Below are 17,216 nucleotides of genomic sequence, written 5' to 3' on the forward strand. Positions count from 1 at the left end.
TAGTGGTTAAAGGCAAGATACAATTAACCAGGGAAAGGAGGGGTGCTGGTTTATTGACTGTTAATGCATTGTGATATTGTGCTCCAAAAAGAGGAGCATCTTTAACACTTTCCTAAATGAAAGCAGCTTCAGTGTGGTTCTGATGGATATGTTGTTCTAGATCCTGAGTCCACCGATGGAAAAGCTGCCTTATTTCTTTTTTTACGCTTCCCAATCAACAATATGATGATGTCCTTGATGCAGGTGTGCTGTTAGCCTTCGGAGAGAATAAGCCTGTCTGCAAAATAAGCTGAGGTGCTGGTCGATATGGCTTTGCAAATGATGGAGCTGGTACTGAAGATGGTGCCATCTGCTAAGGGGAGTCAATGGGCTTCCATCAAGATGGAGATATTGTGATCATATTTCGTCAGGTCCTGGGTGAGAGGTGCTGTGGCGTGTGGAATGCCTCAAGGGATACTAGTGTGTAGTCTGGAAGGACAAGAGTAAGGCATTACCACCACCCAGATACATGAGTATAAGGGGTTAAACAGCAGTTGTGAAGTCTCTTTAGTCTCTTTCGGGAGGTAACAGTTTCACTTTATTTAAAAGGGGAATTTGATACCAGACAGTTGTTTTTTTGGCAGTGTCTCCCTTGAGGGTGAGGTTGGAGTAAAGGATGAATCTAAGCGTCTTGGCCTTCTGCAAAAGCTGGAGTTCGAAGCCATCAAGGTTCATATCATTGAGCCAGGTTTGTACTATTTCTTGCTAGTAATTCTTGGCAAATAACATGAATTCTATCTTGGTTGGGCTGAACTTCAGGTAGGCTGCATATCCAGATCTGGATGAGGTGATTGAGGAGTTAGATACCAGAGGAAGATGACATTTTCAAGGAGAGTTGTGTAAAGTGGATTATCCTTGACATACTGGGGATAGTGGTGATTCTTGATGCTGTTCTCTATGAGTAGATCCCCAAGGGGCTTCACGCAGAAGATAACAGGGGAGACTGTGGCGCCGTGGGGGGCCCAGCAGGTGATACGGATCTGTTGGGACCTTAAGGTGCCCACATGAACAAACTGGTGTTGGCTGGAAAAGTAGGAGGACCAGTGAAGGGCATTGCCAATATGTATTTGAGTAAGTCACAAGCCAATAGCTGACAATTTCAAGGGAAATGAATGATTGAATGAGACTTATCCAAAGTCCCTTAAAGTACATATACAATACAAAATATTTGCTGTTAATGAAGCAGGTACAATACAGACCAAACCTAAAAAGGTCCCAGAGGTCCAGACCACGGGCAACAGAATAGCACACCTGGTCTAAAGGTTCACCCCACACTAGTGAAAATGAAGAATCTTTTGCATATATGATATAGGGCCCTGTGGCCTCCGCCAGCTACCTGGGCCTCACAGCAGCCGGCAACATTTTGTTTTTCTTTAAATGTTTTTGCTAAACTTGAGTGCCCACCAAGAGCACCCTACAGCATTTTGTATGCTGAGGGTGCAGGAAGCCCCAAGGGCCAGGAGAGCTCTCCTACCTGCACCCACCGCTAGTGCAGCTGTAGCTGGCATTACTCCCACCCTGCATGAGCAGTTTGCTCCCGCTGGGCATGAGTAGCTTTCTGTTCCAATCAGGTGGGAGCACATTAGGCTCCCCTACCCGAGCTCTTGCGAGCTCAGAAACTACGGTGTCCCAGGGTTGGGGTCCCCAGGTCACTGCAACAGAAACAGGCCTGGTAAATGGGGTTCTTGGGGCCATAATATGGCTTTGGGAGGGGTTGGGGATGATACAGAGTCCTAAGTCCTAAAATGTCTAGCATTACATCTTTGTTGATGTAGTGGCAGCCAATCAGATTTCATCTCTACATCTGTCGGCTTCCCTGATTCTCTGCAGCATGAAATATCTATATTTTTTCAACGTTAATTTCTCGAAAACTACGCAATGGAAATGACATCAAATCACACTTTCTGGACCGATGGATAGATAGATAGATAGATAGATAGATAGATAGATAGATAGATAGATAGATAGATAGATAGATAGATAGATAGATAGATAGATAGATAGATAAAATGTTCAGTATTATGGTAACGTTTTAAACTCTAAAAACACAGTATATCAATGTATGAAGTTTGATACCGAAAGTCCGTTCTGCTTGAAATATGTGAATATAGAAATGGAGACATTTTTGGATTAATATTAATTAAATATAATATAGAATGTAAGATTAATTACAATAACACTGTAAATAATATGTATGGCAAAAAGTGTTTGTCAATGATGGGTATATGACACCTACCGATATACAAAAGATGTACAGTTCAAGATGGTGCCCCGAATGGTATGTAGAGTAATTGTCCTTTGTTTATATGGAATCCATTAAAAGGTGTGTGCAACCAGAGACCACGAACAGTGATCAAGGCTACGGCCGAAACGCATTGGTGAAGCTTTTGTATTACATTTGTTTGGAGTTTCTGAATCCGAAGAGTCCGTGCTCCTTCTTCCGAAGTAAGGATTGATTTGTTGTATATATGTATACACACACACACACACAAACACAGGTGTATTTATATATCCACACATGCACAAATGGATAGACAGAGTGACACAAAGCATGTGTTTATTACCATTATCTAGAGACCAAATGGCAGGTGAGTACTTTAGATTACAAAAACATATGATGATAGTAACTAGGTAGAACATCAGCATGACGAGCACACCTGTGTAAGGACGGACAAACTGGTTTCTAGGGAGGAATAAAGGGACAGACTATTAATAAACTGGATCCTCTCTAAGTACTACTAGACTGTTTTATTGCAATAACTCTTGTTTCACGACATTTGAGTGAGTCATTGGCTTTGGGATCACCTTCACTTCCCTGTAAGCTAAATGTCTCCGTTAGAATGCACTGCAGTAATCTGCTTTACAACCCTTTTGTGCTTTAGCTGCTGGGCCCTCTTGGGTCATTTGGGGTGTAACGAAGTATGAGCAAACAAACTGCAGAATTTGGATTCCAGATGTGTGGAGATCAATAGACTCTTAAGTCAAAATTAGAGTGGGAAAAGAGCAACTTGCCTAGAATAGGCACTCCCATAATACTCTATTTGGTTTTTACACATTCACATGGAACAGGACAGAGGTTGGCTCTTGTATTGCTCAAATGCTTTGCTATATGCTTTAGCCTCAATCCAACTCTTTGGCGCATCAATCTAACCCTTCGACTGAGTTCTGCCTGAAAATATATAAAAGCTCATACAACCTTCATGTAATGCAAGGGCACATAGTTAAATAAGATGCCTTGTATGTAGAGGCTCATCTGGGGCTTTGGTCTGGCTCAATGGAAATGTTGTATTACAGATAAGCATTTGCTCTTGTTAAGGCAGTATTGTAAACACCTCTGGATAAACAATGGTTGCTCTATTTATGGGAGACCACTTGTCAGTATTCCCCAAGTATTTTTAGAAAACAATTCCAGCAAAACGTTGTCAACAAACTTCTAGAAACTCACTGAGGCGAAAAATGCCCTTCATCCCCACAAAGTGGCTGGATCTGGGATACAGAAATATGCAACCCACCTACCAATGAACATCTTACCTATGAAGTGGCCCTCCATTTACACATGACCTTTTGTCATCACAATTTATTCATAATAGTATTTGTTCAGTCATTCTCACATATCCCTGCATCCAATTTGACCCCTATTTCTGTCCCGTAATCAGTCAGTTTTGCACTTTCTTGGCCTACTGGCTGTGAGACAGCTACGCCTCAGTGCATGCATTGTCTCATTCCATGCAAAGACCTCAGCGTGCAGAGACAGATACCAGCCCTGCCTCATGGCAATTTTACTGAATTTTAATTGTGTTTATACTTTATTTCTTCATTTCATCTGTCCCCCTCACCTCCCCCCCCCCCCCCCCCCCCCCAGGGCACTAGGACTTTTAAGACAGAAGAATGCACTTCATTAGAGTGGAATTTTCAGAGGTCTTTCTGTGGCTTATCGCAGCTCACTCAGTGAAATGGGGATGCTGACACCGAAAAAGTGCCCTGCCCTTGTCAGAAGATCCCACTGCCTTCTGATTGTCGAAGAGATTCTTGAACTACTCAAATACCACGACCGACCCTGCAAGGAAGTTTCACTCAAGTTCAGTACTTGAAAAGGAATAAAGGATAGCCGTGAGGGTGTCCGATAGGTAGAAAGTAAGAGTCCTGCTCCTAGAGAGAAATAATCCAAAGATTGACTAAAGGTTTTCACACAGTGTGTTTCACATAAATCCATGATGAGCATCGTCAGACCTGAAATCCTTGACACGGTATTTCCCACACCTTTAGCCTTCATCTCCCCTATTTGGCTGAATTTGTTGTTGGCTTTAGGGCTCTGTGTTCTTAACTGCTATTAACCAGTACTACAGTGCTAGTGCCCTCTCCTTCAAACATGGTAAAATTAGCTTACACCTAGTTGACACATTTAATTTACTTGTAATTAAATATGTACAAAGGCCCAGTAAATTAAACGCTACTAAACGCCTGCAGCACTCGTTGTGCCACCCACTGTAATAGGCCTTTAAAACCTGTCTCGGGTCTGCCATTGCAGCCGGCAGTGGTGTTTTAAACTGCCATTTCGATCTGGCAAAATAAACCTTTTTGCGAGGTCAAAACCTTCCTTTTTAATACTTATAAGTCACCTCTAACGTAGGCCTTAACCACCCAGGGGGTAGGGTGCCTGGAATTTAAAAAGTAGGACGTGTGTTTAAATTTTGCATGTCCTGACAGGGAAAAACTCCCAAAGTCGTTTTCACTGTTGTAAGGCCTATCTCTCCCACTAGCTAACACTAGGTTGCCTTCTTAAATTTAATAAAAGCTATCTTTGGAATGAGAGCATATAGAGACAATTTTTACACTCAAATGAATTGTAATTTAAAAACCTCTTTAATGATAAAGTCGGATTTTAAATCACAATTCAGAAAATGCCACTTTTTGAAAGTTGCCATTTTCTGTCCCAACTAGTTGTGCCCTCTGCCAGTATGTGTATTGTTTTCAGACAGTGAAACAAAAGGGACTCAGGTGTAGGCAGGATTGGTAAACCTGACCGGATGACTAGGGATGGGCTGCACCCAGCATCATTTACACGTCAATGGGATTTGTCTCCTGCACATACCAAGGAATCTGACACCAGGCCTGCCCTGTCCTTTATCACCCCCAGACCGTATGGAGCCTTGTCAGGGGAAGCAGTAGAACCTTCTAGAACCAGATGTTGGGGTAGGACAGGAAGTACCCCCCTTGCAAAGGGAGGCACCAGGTATAAATACTGGCACTCCAGAGCCACTTATTAGAACACTCCAGGACCTGTTAAAGATACAGAAGAAAGACATCTACAACGAGGCAAGGTGGATGCTGGAAGGAGAAGGTCCTGCTTGCCCTAATCCCAGATTAACCACAGTGCCTCTCAGAGTCAGTTGATGACCTTCTGTGTGAGCTATAGAGACAAGGTTCAAAGGCCTCCTTGCAGCTGCCCAAATGACCTGCTGCAACCTATCCTGCAACTGGACCTACCGGAGCTCTGCTTGAGTGAGTTACTGATCCCCAAGAGGAGCATCTTCAGATCCTAGACCCTTGGCTGCAGTGACCGGCAACACAAGACCTTTATTTAGTGCTACCACAACAACAGCCCAAAACGACCACCAACATGAAGCTATAGCAACGACTAGCCACGTTTGACTGGCACTTTACGGTACAGTGATGGCCGCCTGCGACGCTACTCTCTTCGTGCTACAATCATCCATGATGATAAGCCTTCTCTTCATAGCTTCCTCCAATGCGAAGGGAACTCTTCTCATCGGACTCAAAAGAGAATTTTTTTGCAGGACTAACCTGGTCCCTGTATCTGACCTACGCTACATCGCAGTCGGCCTGAACTTTTTTAATTGAAAATCTCCGGCTCTACAATTGGATTTTTGCTGATCTGGAATTATTTTATTATTTAAAATCAACTCTATTTTTCTAAATTGGTTTGGGATTTTTCTTGTATAGTGTTTTCACTTTTTTTACTTTACAAATTGTCTCTAAGTTAAGCCTGACTGCTTTGTGCCAAGCTACCAGATGGTTATGCACTAGTTAATTTAGTAACTTTTGTGGTTCATCCTGACAAGGATTGTAGATGTTGCCTATGTGAGTTGCAACCAATAACCCAATTTCTTAAAAACTACTATCTGAAGTAAGCTCAGTGGAGAAAGCCTGTGGGGCAAGCCTCTTTTCAGAAGATTAAAAGCAAGATAATGGAAATAAAAATGACAGTGGAGTTCTCAGCAAATTTGGATATTTTGCTGAACATATCTGGTGCCCAAGCCAGTACCACAATCAAAGCACCAGAGGTAAACTTAGAAAGCATCAAAGATTCTAGATCGAGTCATTGTCCAAAGTAGCAGCGAGTACAGTTAAGTCACTTATTTTATGTGTGGAACTGCTGTTCCTTTTTTATATTCTTATTAACTAAACCCTCTTCTTAGGGCTTTCTGGAGGCAAGTGCATTTTGGGCCAAAATCGGCTACCCAGAAATACAAAGTTTTTATCTTGCTGATGTAGTACCCAATGCAACACTGGTCTTGGTCTGAAATTCAGGGTTGGTGGTCACTTGACTACATGACCTTCTAACTAAATGTCTATAACACTTTACTCAGTTTTCAGTCATTGGCCTCATTACTAGCTGTTTGAAAGGCAGCCTGTGTAAAGGAGGTGGGACATCTCAGCTCTTAGCTGCAGATATGTCTGGAGTACTCCTGTCAATGTCAAACTACTAGAATGTCCCCAAGAGCAGAACCTAGCCAATATATTACGTGGAACACATTGCTTCCTCCAATGTTCAGCCATCTGCAAAAGAGTTCTTGATTCTATGTCAGTGAAAATGGCATCCGATTTTGTGAGACCAGAAAAGAAACTGGGCCCTGCTTATGATGGGTGCGGCCAAACGCTCTTCTAGAAATTAGTCTTTAGAAGCTTTTCAAACCTATGATTTTCTTTGGATTATTAAACTGGCTTAGGGAGTCCACTCCAAACAATTTCTTCAGTGGTAGACACTGTCCAATCATCTGATAGCTCATTCCTACTTCCAGGTTCACCAGAGCAAGTCATTTACTAGTTCTAGATCATTTAATCTATTGGAACTGTCGCATCCCTCCAATTCTTCAAAATTTACTCTGAATCACGAATTTCACATAAAGTAGCAAAGTAAAAAAAACTTTTGCAACCTTCCCAGATTTGCTATGCTTTCTGCAAAATTTTGCAAAGCTTAAGGCAAAAAAATAACCTTTAGCTTTGCATTGTCCTAGGTCAGTCAAGGCAGTGTTCTGGAATTCAAATATCACTGAGTTCTGTACAAGGGTGAGGGGACTGAATCATGCTCACTGCCTGAATGATGTGTGGAAACATGAAACGCTGATACTCTGCTTGAATATATGTAGTTCTGTAACTAACTTGTGAACTAGGGGAGTGTTGTCAGGTACCATGATACTCGCTTTTATGTAACTATGGGCCAGATGAACTAAACTCTAGTCGCAAAATACAGGTCGCAATTTGTGACCAGAGAAGTGATAACTAGGTTTGCAAATTACTGCTTCCTAGTGGGCCGCTGTATGCCCTACCTCATGAATAATAATGGGATAGATCGCAAATTGCAATCCACTAGAAATCGGAACCATCATAGGATGGCAGCCTGTTGATGTCAGCAGGCCACCATGTCTTTCATTGCTTTTAAATAAAATAATGTTGTTCTTCAAACGCAACCCATTTTCCTTCAAGGAAAACATGATGCATTTAAACAAAAAAATGTAACAGTTGTAACCTTCATAATTTAAGAGCAGGCAGTGGTCCTTGGGACCACTGCCTATGTTAAAAAAAAAAAATGTCAACATTCACAAAGGGGAAAAAAGGGGAAAACGGGTCTCTTCTGGACCCGTTCCCTTTTGCACTTTGCTTACCAACTTCCTTTGAGAAGGTAGTCAAATATTAATGCTTTACAACTGTAATTCAGACACAAAACATTAATGCCTACAATTCCAATTCGGTATTTGGAACCAACACCCTAAACACGCCCCTTCCACATACTGAATTGGTACTGGGTTGCAAACCCAAATTGTGACTCAGTAACATATCACAATTTGGGTTTGATACATCAGAAAAAGCCTTTCTGCGAATTTGGCCATTTTACAACTGCAAAAAGGCTAAGTACATCTGCCCCTATGGTCTTATGTAAACAGCTGACATACAGCAGAAACCTGTCCCTATGAACAGTTCTCTGACACCCACTGAGGCTTGTACGCTTCATATAAAACTTCAAAATAAATAAGTTTCCCACTGAAGGCTGTGTTGGTGGAAAGTCTCATGGCACACAGCATTGCCTGGAAAGTTTGTGCTCCTGTAATTTGAAGGGTAGGACAACCTTTGTGGTACACCAAGGGCTGCTCCCTCTCCCGGTCTCACCATAAACCTTACGAGACAAGGCTTTTCCATCCAGACACGGTCTCCAGTTTCTGGACGTTTGGTGGGGCAGCACACATTCTAAGCTTTATGCTAGTGTACGTTTGCAGGAGATGATCGTGCTTTGCACTCATTTTGTATTAAATGTGTTACTATAAGCACACTAGGGCAGGAGGCTATGTTAAACCAGAGGGCATGTTCTGTACCGCAGAAGCGCCTCTCTCTCTCTGACACACACAAGCTTGAGTTGTGTTGCTTTGACCCTTATCAGAGAGGACACACTCACTCGTGTGCATAGATTTCTTTATTCCATTCTCTCACATCCATGCACATTAGGTGTGTGACTTTATGCTCGGCGGATGTGCTCTTTGTGCTGCTTCCTTCTGTGACACAGTCTCACACTTGTGCACTGTTAACCTCTATGCGGCTGGTCACACTCCCACACGCTTGTGCATTGTATGTGTTGTGGTTTAATCTGTGCGACTGGGCTATTTCTCATAGCTGTGCCGGTCTGCTTTATGCAGGGAATAGTTCTTTCAAGCAAATACCAGCCTGACGCATATCACCTCATCCCCTGCAGGAAACAACACGCTTTCCCTCACGACAGTGTTAAAGACCAAACATTATTACTAAAATATGAGTAACTAAAACATAACACATAACATGTATTAAAAGAGTTTAATTAGAGAAACGTGTTAGAAAAATAAAACATCAATGTTTAAAATGTGACTGATATGGTGTCGGCCACATAGATTTCTATGTGAAATAATAAATGACTGTGAAAATGTATTTTGATGAATTATAACTACATGTACTGACAGAAAATGATTAATAATAATCATGTTAGCAAACCTAATGATGTGAAATTATTACTAGAATGGTTTTATTCTTCATGTATTTTGCATTAATAGAAAGGCCTACGATATAATATTTTTCCAGAAGCACAGTGTGGAAATGTTATGCTGACTTTACTCAAATGCTTTGCAAACATTGTTTATTAGACATCCTTTTAAACGTTCACAGTGGAAAGCTGCTGCTTTCTCAGTTCTTGTTCACTTTGTACTTGTGATAAATATTGCAAGTTTTAAGAATGAGCCTTAGTTTCTGGTAGGAAGTATTGATAGATCAATGTTGTGTTCTGTGTTGTTTCAACAATGTTATAATTCTATGGAAACTGTCGACCAGAGAGGAGCATCAACATAAGCCTATCTTGGATAAGGAATGAAGAAAGATACAAACCGGAGAAAGGGCAGAATTTAATTGGCCGCCCAATAGCACACCTCATTGTCTTGTCCTATAGAAACCTGGCTAGTGACTTTTAGGGCTTTAATTTAGCAAGTTTCAGATGATATAAGTTTAGTTCCATTCACAGTTGGATTTGGTTCAGTTTCTTTCCAGTTCAGTTATGTGCTGCTCTTCTATCCAGCTACTCATCATTTTAACAGTTCAGTTACATTAGGCCCAACATTACTGAACTGTTGCCCCTTTCCATGTTCCTGATGTTGACTGTGCAAGACCTGCTGTTCCTTGCGCCGTTGATGGAGACTCTGCTAGCTGTTGTCTCTTTTAGAAAAGGTATAACCAATGTGCATTTCTTTTTCCGTTGCAGGTTTTTCCATTAGAAATCCAACCACATATTTTTGTTAGCGCCATGGTTAGATGTTTTCCAAATTAATTTTTGCCTTATTTTTAATGTTCGCATGTGATAAAGCCTAGCCCCGCACATGCTTTTCGAATTAAGAGTTTGGTAGCTAGGATGTCTGACCCAATATTTGATCTGATTGTTTATTAATTGATTATGATTGATTCAACTGCACAACTAATGAAAACTGCTATTTCCCAAATAATTCTGTTGTTATTTTGTATGATTCTTTTGAAGTGTTTAATGGTAATTGCTCTTATGAGATTGAGATTCGTCAGACGCTTTGGACAGCCTGTGTTTTTTATTTATTGCTATCATCCGGTTTTGCACATCATTTACGTGACCTTCGCATTGTTAATATAAGGGCAATACATGTTTAAACTTTACTAACTTGGTGTGCTGATCCGTGACCACATAGGTCATGGAGTGTATAAATTACGACTCCTCATTGCATATTGTTGTTGTTCATGGATATTGGTTCTCACTGTTTGATTTGATGAGCTTATTACTCCTGTCTGAGTCAAAGGTTTGAGTTGACGCTGGTAGTAGATGTCACTGCCCTATGACGTGTCACCTTATCCTAACATTAGGAGGTCCCACGCCCAAACGGGCTCAGTAAAACCTCCTAGTGTGAGCTGCTGGGCAGCCCTTCTGTCGCCTTGTATTCAATCAACAAATGTTGTTGGTAGTGCTGTGTGGATGTCATCTACAGGCCAGGGGCCTGCGCCTGTAGCAGTAGGGTCTGTTTCCATCCAATGAAATCCACAGACCTAGCTCTCCTAAGCCTCGGATGCCTGGGCGGGGCAGAAACGTACAGCTGGAGGGCAGGGAGGCGTCTCGCTGCCTGGATTTGAAGCTACACTGTGGCTGGCAGTCAGCGCGTTTGTTAACATGGCTGGCCACTGAGTCATGGACCCATCCGACAGTTCACTCAACCCATAACCCGGCGTGCCGGCCTCGCAGACACAGGACATAATCAGAAACAGGCAAGGCCCCTCGCAGCAGCTCTGCTTCAGGCATGTTGTGGGTATGTATATGCCAGTCCCAGATGTGATCGAGTTTTGACTCCGTCGAGATAGCCTCTGTGCGCTGCAATAAACAACTTCTATTTAACCATCGAATAAAGATTTACTGCCAACGCTACCCGAGCAAGGAATGCAAAGCAATGTACCGGCTACAGAGTTCAGTCTGCCTCTAGACGCACTGGTAAAAAGAGAAAATGAATAGTTCATAGGCGTGCTGGAGAACAGTGCCTAGATCCACGGGACAGTGCAAAGAGCGCTGGAAGGCAGGGGCACTCCCATCCTCAGATGCGGGCTGGTCATGTTTCCATCATAGAAGAAACCTGTCGGACCGGTGGCAGGGTCACTGAGCCAGAGATGAGGGCTCTGGATATCCGAGCCCCTCCCAGGAGCCTGAAATCAAGGGGCCGCGCCCCGCCCAGAGCCTAGCAGGGAGCGCACGGGGAGTCTCAGGTTCCAGGTGAGCATTCCAGGCAGGACTCACTCATCAGCCTCCCGCGTCCAGAGCTCACCTACGTGTGCCCTGCTCCTGGAACCCAGATGCCCCCGCGTCCACAGCTCTTCTAGGTGTCCACGTCTCACAAATCACAGTGTACCCGCTCTCGCAAATACCGTGTGCATCTAGAACCCATTCAGATATCAAATTACACGTATGTCGGAAAACGCACAAGGAATTTAGCGAGCAGGACTTGCCCAGATGTGCTCCTACTTTCAAAAGTAGCCCAGCTGTGCAACTAGTAACTCGCCGGTAGGACATGTGCAGATGTTTCGTGCCTTCGAGGGGCCCTCCGTCCAGAACACGCACTCTGTGCTCAGAGCCTGCCCAGCGGTGCTGTGTATAGAAGGCTCCAGATGTGCTCGCTTCAAGAACTCGCCCGGTTCCCTAGGACCGCCCGCTGACTCCCACGATCAGATACCCCCTCACCCCGCCTCCATTCACCCCTGCCCCATGATTTTAATAATAATAAAATACTCAGATGCCCGACATCGATGGCCTGTTCAGGCGCCCTGACATCAGGACCTTTCCAGGTGTTCCCTCATACCATGCCCCCTGGTCCTACGCTCAGAACATGACCGCCAGGTGTGCCATGCGCCCGAGGGTGCCCTCTAACTTCGCCAACCATACATGACACTGCACCGCAGGCAGGATGGGGGTATGCCCACTTTCACAGGGCGCCGCTTGGCACACAGCCCCTGGCGTTTAAGGATTGCTGTGACCGCAGGGACAGCAAGCTCAGAGGGCACACAACCCTCGCCCACCTATGGGCATCGATTTCTTGAAATCATAAAGCGTCCGCGGCGCTGCACATCTCAACAGACTTACTTTAATGCCTGCCAATATCACGCAATACAGCCTGCAGTTGACTCGGGCGCGTTGGAGGTATATTGAGACCGCTTTACTCAAACACATTTGCTGTGGTTTGACGCAGTGATCCCAAAAATAAGAGCACGAATGGTATACCGAGGTTACTAAAGTCACCACAATTATGTTAAACCATTAAGGATTCCCACAGATAGATATCCACCCCCCTCCTCTTTCGCTCTCCGCAGTTTCTTGCTTCAGGTAACTGTGCCATTACTCTACGTGCCAACATTTCGTCTCCAAGGAGTAAAGGGGGTGTTATGTTGGGAAGAGATCGCATTGGCTTGAACTGGGTTAAGATATTTTTATGGCGAAAAAAAAACGAACGGAAAAAGTTAGAAATACCTTTTTTTGGCTACAGAGAACCAGCCTCTCCAGTAATGGAGTGGTAGGGGGCAATGCGTGTGCATGTATGAGCACTCACCTGTCAGTGCCAGGGGCAGCGCCGTCCTCTCCGCCTCAGTGCGCCCTCCCTCTGCTCGGGCTCGAAGCGCGGCCGCCCCCGCCTCAGCACCGTGCGCACATCCCCGGGTGAGGGACCGCCACAAACTCCCACAGCCCGCGCCGGGGCAGAGTGGCCTCCGCGCAGCCGCTTCTCAGGAAACTGGGAATGTGCGCCGCTCCCTCGCAGGCCGGGGCAGCCCCTCCCGGGAGGACGGCGGACCCACCCTCCGCGCCCGGCCCTCTGCGAAGCTGTAACTTTTCCAGCTAAAATGGGGATTTCTGCCAGCGGCGGGCGGGCGTCTCTGAAGCCCTTCCAGACCACCTCCCAGGCCTGGGATGGGGCTCGGTGAGGGGAGCGGTGAGGGCGGTCTCTTGCCTTCATGCACATGAGAGTCTCTCCCCTTGTCCTTTGTATGCCAATGCAAAGTTTTCTCATCTGGCTGTTCATCAAAGGCAGAAAACCTAACTACACGGCGAGACAAATCAAAACAGTGGAAGAATCCGATTCTAAATGCCGCAGCACACTATTTTTTTTCTATTCTCCAACCGGCTAATGTTTCTCTAAGTTTAAAAAAAATGCTTGAGCAGTTGACAAAAGTAATGGAAACAAAAACAAATGGACACATTCTACTCGCCTTTCTTCTTATTTCTAAAGACAAATTGCCCTGGGGTAATAAACTCTGCCACACCACATCCTCAAACTTCCACATACACACTATTATATAACAAGCATCGGCAAAGCCAATAGGTCTCGCCATGTTTTAGCCATGTTGTTCACCAGTGTGGCTGCTGTTCAGCATGCCTGAAAGTAAGTGTCGTAGAGGTCAGTGGAGTGTCGTAGAGTGGAATAGCGAAAGGGTGGAGTAGAGTTGTAGAGTGGAGTGGCAGAGTGTTTTGTATTGGAGTAGCATAGTATGGAGTCACATACAGTAGAGTGGACTGGTGTAGAGTGCATTGGTATGGATTTGTTGGAAATGGCCCTTATTGCAGGGTTATCCCCAAATTTTTCTTCTTCTTCCTCCTATTTTTAGGGTCGAGCGTAAAGTGCTCCATCCCTGTTGTAATCTCTTTTTGGGCTTCTAACCACACCCATGTTACGTCAGCCACTTTCATTGATTCGTAGGCTTGCCTTTTAAAATCCACTTGCTTTCATTTGTGAAAGGCATGCATACGTCATGCCTTTTCCGGTGTGTAGCCCTCCTCCAGCGCACCGACCAACTACTGAAAACATACGAGGCTCCATGTTTTCCGAATGGTTTTTGGACAACTTTTTCTCTTTATTTCGCAGCACGATTGCGCTGGGTTTTATACAGCGCGAACGCGCTCGTTTTTACCCCCAATTAATGTGGCAAGAAAAGTCTGGTTAGGAGTTTACAACGCTAATAGCTCTAACTTGACGAAATGCAAGACCCCTTGCATTGTAATTGCTTGTTGCTAGTTTGTTTTTGCTGGTTTATTGTCTCTGCACACTTTACCACTGCTGATCAGTGCTAAAGTGCAGGTACTCCAGATGTAAGTTGTTTTGGTGATTCGTTTATCCATGATTGGCATATTTGATTTACTGGTAAGTCCCTAGTAAAGTGCACCAGGGGTGCCCAGGGCCTGTAAATCAAATGCTTCTAGTGGGCCTGCAGCACTGATTGTGCCACCCACATGAGTAGCCCTGTGAACATGTCTTAGACCTGCCACTGCAGTGTCTGTGTGTGCAGTTTTAAACTACCACTTGCCAGACCCATACCTTCCCTTTTAGTACATGTAAGGCACCCCTAAGGTAGTCCCTAGGTAGCCCCATGGGCAGTGTCCAGTGTACTTAGAGGGTCAGACATGTACTGATGTGTTTTACATGTCCTAACAGTGAAATACTGCCAAATTCGTTTTTCACTGTGCAAAGCATATCTCTCTCATAGGTTAACATGGGGGCTGCCTTTAAATATCCGTAAAGTGTAAATTCCCTTTGAGAGCAGATAGAAATATGGAGTTTGGGGTCTGTGAACTCATAATTTAAAAATACATCTTTTAGTGAACCACAACCCTGGTCTCACCGACAACGCCATCTGACACCACACACTGAGCTGCTGCCTGCACCGTGACTTGTGAGCTCCGCACTACGGCATCGCCTTGCTCACACCGCAGCCTGGACATCCTAGATGACGACGTTCCTGCTGACACCAGCACCGCTGCCTGCACCGTAGCCTGTGGACACTGCTGGTGAACTACACGAAGCACACTGTCATCCTGCACCGCAGCCCGGTCCACCAACACCAGCACCATTGACTCCAGTCACGGCCCGTGGACACCGCACGAAGCCCGTCCTGCGCCACAATGCCGACTTGGGCCTACCGACAACAGCGCTTCAGCAATGACGACGACACTGCCTGCACGTGACCTGGTGACACCACACGTTGCACTGCCCCGCTTCACACCACAGCCCTGGTCTCACCGACGACACTGGACACCGTCACCGAGACGTTGTCTGCACGGTGTCCTGTGGGCACTGCACATCACATCATCCTGCTTCGCACAGCAGCCCGACGCCATCCACGCCAGCGCTCCTGACTTCATCAGCCCAGAGTTTGATCTGCAATGCATGTGACTTCAAGGGCCCGACAACCACACACCGACCTCTGGAACCAACACCGCAACGCCAGCGACGCCGCTCTCCGGACCTCATTGCGAGGATCACAACGCCCTGCATTTTCCAAGGTACTGTTTGCGGGACTTCCCGCCACCGTAGCTGGCTCGCAATGCTGCAGCCGGCCTGATCTGTTGGATTTGTTGTTCACAACGCCGTGATAGCCCCAGACAGAGCTATTGACTTCAAGGAACTGTCTTTTTAAGTAGCTTTTGCAGAATGTATGTTGGATTTTTATGATATTTGGTCTTGTTTTTTATAGATAAATATTGGCTATTTTTCTAAAAGTGGTGTGGTGCCCTTTTGTAGTGTTTTCACTGTATTCCTGTGTGTTATGTGGAAATGCTTTACACATTGCTTCTGAGATAAGCCTGAATTCTCGTGCCAAGCAACCAAGGGGGTGAGCAGGGGCTAGCTGAGCGGGTATCTCCCTTATCCTGACTAGAGTGAGGGTCCCTACTTTGACAGGGTGCAAACCGACTGCCAACTAGACACCCCATTTCTAACAGGAGTGTTGCATAGTATAGAGGCATTTAGTGCAGTGGTATTGAATGCAGTGTTGTAGAATGCAGTGGTGTAGATTAGAGTGGTGCATTGTAGAGTGGAGTGGCGCAGAGTGCCGTGGCACAGAGTGGTGTGGTGCAGTTGAGTGATGCAGAGTGGGGTAGATTTGAGTGTTGCAGAGGGCAATGGCGCAGAGTAGAGTCGGGTGGCATACAGTGCAGTGGCTTAGAGTGGTGCAGAGTTGAGTAGCATAGAGTGGTGTAAAGTATAGTGTTGTAGAGTGCAGTGGCATACATTGGAGTAGTGCAGAGTAGACTGGCGGAGAGTTCAGTGATGGAAAATGCAGTGTTGAAGAGTAGAGTGTCAGAGTGCAGTGGTGTAGAGTAGAGTGGCATGGAGAGCAGTGGCGTAGAGTACATTGGTGCAGAGTAGAGTGTAGTTTTGTATAGTGCATTGGCATAGAGTGCAGTGCGTAAGAGTAGAGAGGCACAGAGTGGAGTTGTACAGCGTGTAGTGGCGTAAAGTAGATTGTTCCAGAGTAGAGTGATGTGGAGTAGAGTGGTGCAGAGTAGAGTGCAATTGCGTAGAGTGGCATAGGGTGTAATGGAGTAGAATAAAGTGGTGTAGAGTGCAGTGGCATAGCGTGCAGTGGTGCAGAGTAGAATGAAGTGGAACAGTGGATTGGTGTAGAGGGCAGGGGCATAGAGTTGAGTGTTACAGAGTGAACTGCATTGGCGTAGAGTGTATTGGTGCAGAGTGCTGTGGCATAGAGTGCAGTGTTGCAGAGTGGCATAGAGAGGAGTTGTGCAGAGTAGATTGGTGTGGCCTAGACTGGAGTGGTGTAATTGTATTTTTATAGTACTTACTACCCCTGACAAGGCATCAAACAGCTTTTCGGCGAGTAGCATGCTACTCGGGAACCCATAAGGATTAGTGGTGGATTAGTATAGTAGAGTGCAGTGGCAAGGAGTTCAGTGCTGTAGAGTGGAAAAGAGTGCATTAGCACAGAGTAGAATGGTACAGGGTAGAGTAGAGAGGCATAGGGTGAAGTGGCATATAGTGCAGTGGAATAGAGTTGAGTGGTGTAGAGTGCAGCAGAGTGGTGTAAAGTGGAGTGGTGCAGAGTAGAGTGCAGTGGTGTGGAGTGGTGCAGAGTAGAGTGGA

General features: G+C 45.2%; 1 protein-coding gene across 2 annotated transcripts in view; it reads right to left on the reverse strand.

Annotated features, from left to right (window-relative positions):
• SLC25A18 (solute carrier family 25 member 18) overlaps nt 1-17,216 on the reverse strand; it is a 187,666-nt gene that overhangs the window by 120,336 nt on the left and 50,114 nt on the right. The window contains exon 1 of one of the 2 annotated variants that reach the window (XM_069228059.1): nt 12,897-13,215. The exons of the other annotated variant lie outside the window; for it this stretch is intronic. The gene's annotated coding sequence lies outside the window, so the exon portion shown is untranslated. Of the gene's footprint in view, nt 1-12,896; nt 13,216-17,216 lie in introns of those variants that run through there. 2 annotated transcript variants of the gene reach the window in all.

This window comes from Pleurodeles waltl, chromosome 4_1, assembly GCF_031143425.1.
Source record: "Pleurodeles waltl isolate 20211129_DDA chromosome 4_1, aPleWal1.hap1.20221129, whole genome shotgun sequence".
Lineage (NCBI taxonomy): Eukaryota > Metazoa > Chordata > Amphibia > Caudata > Salamandridae > Pleurodeles > Pleurodeles waltl.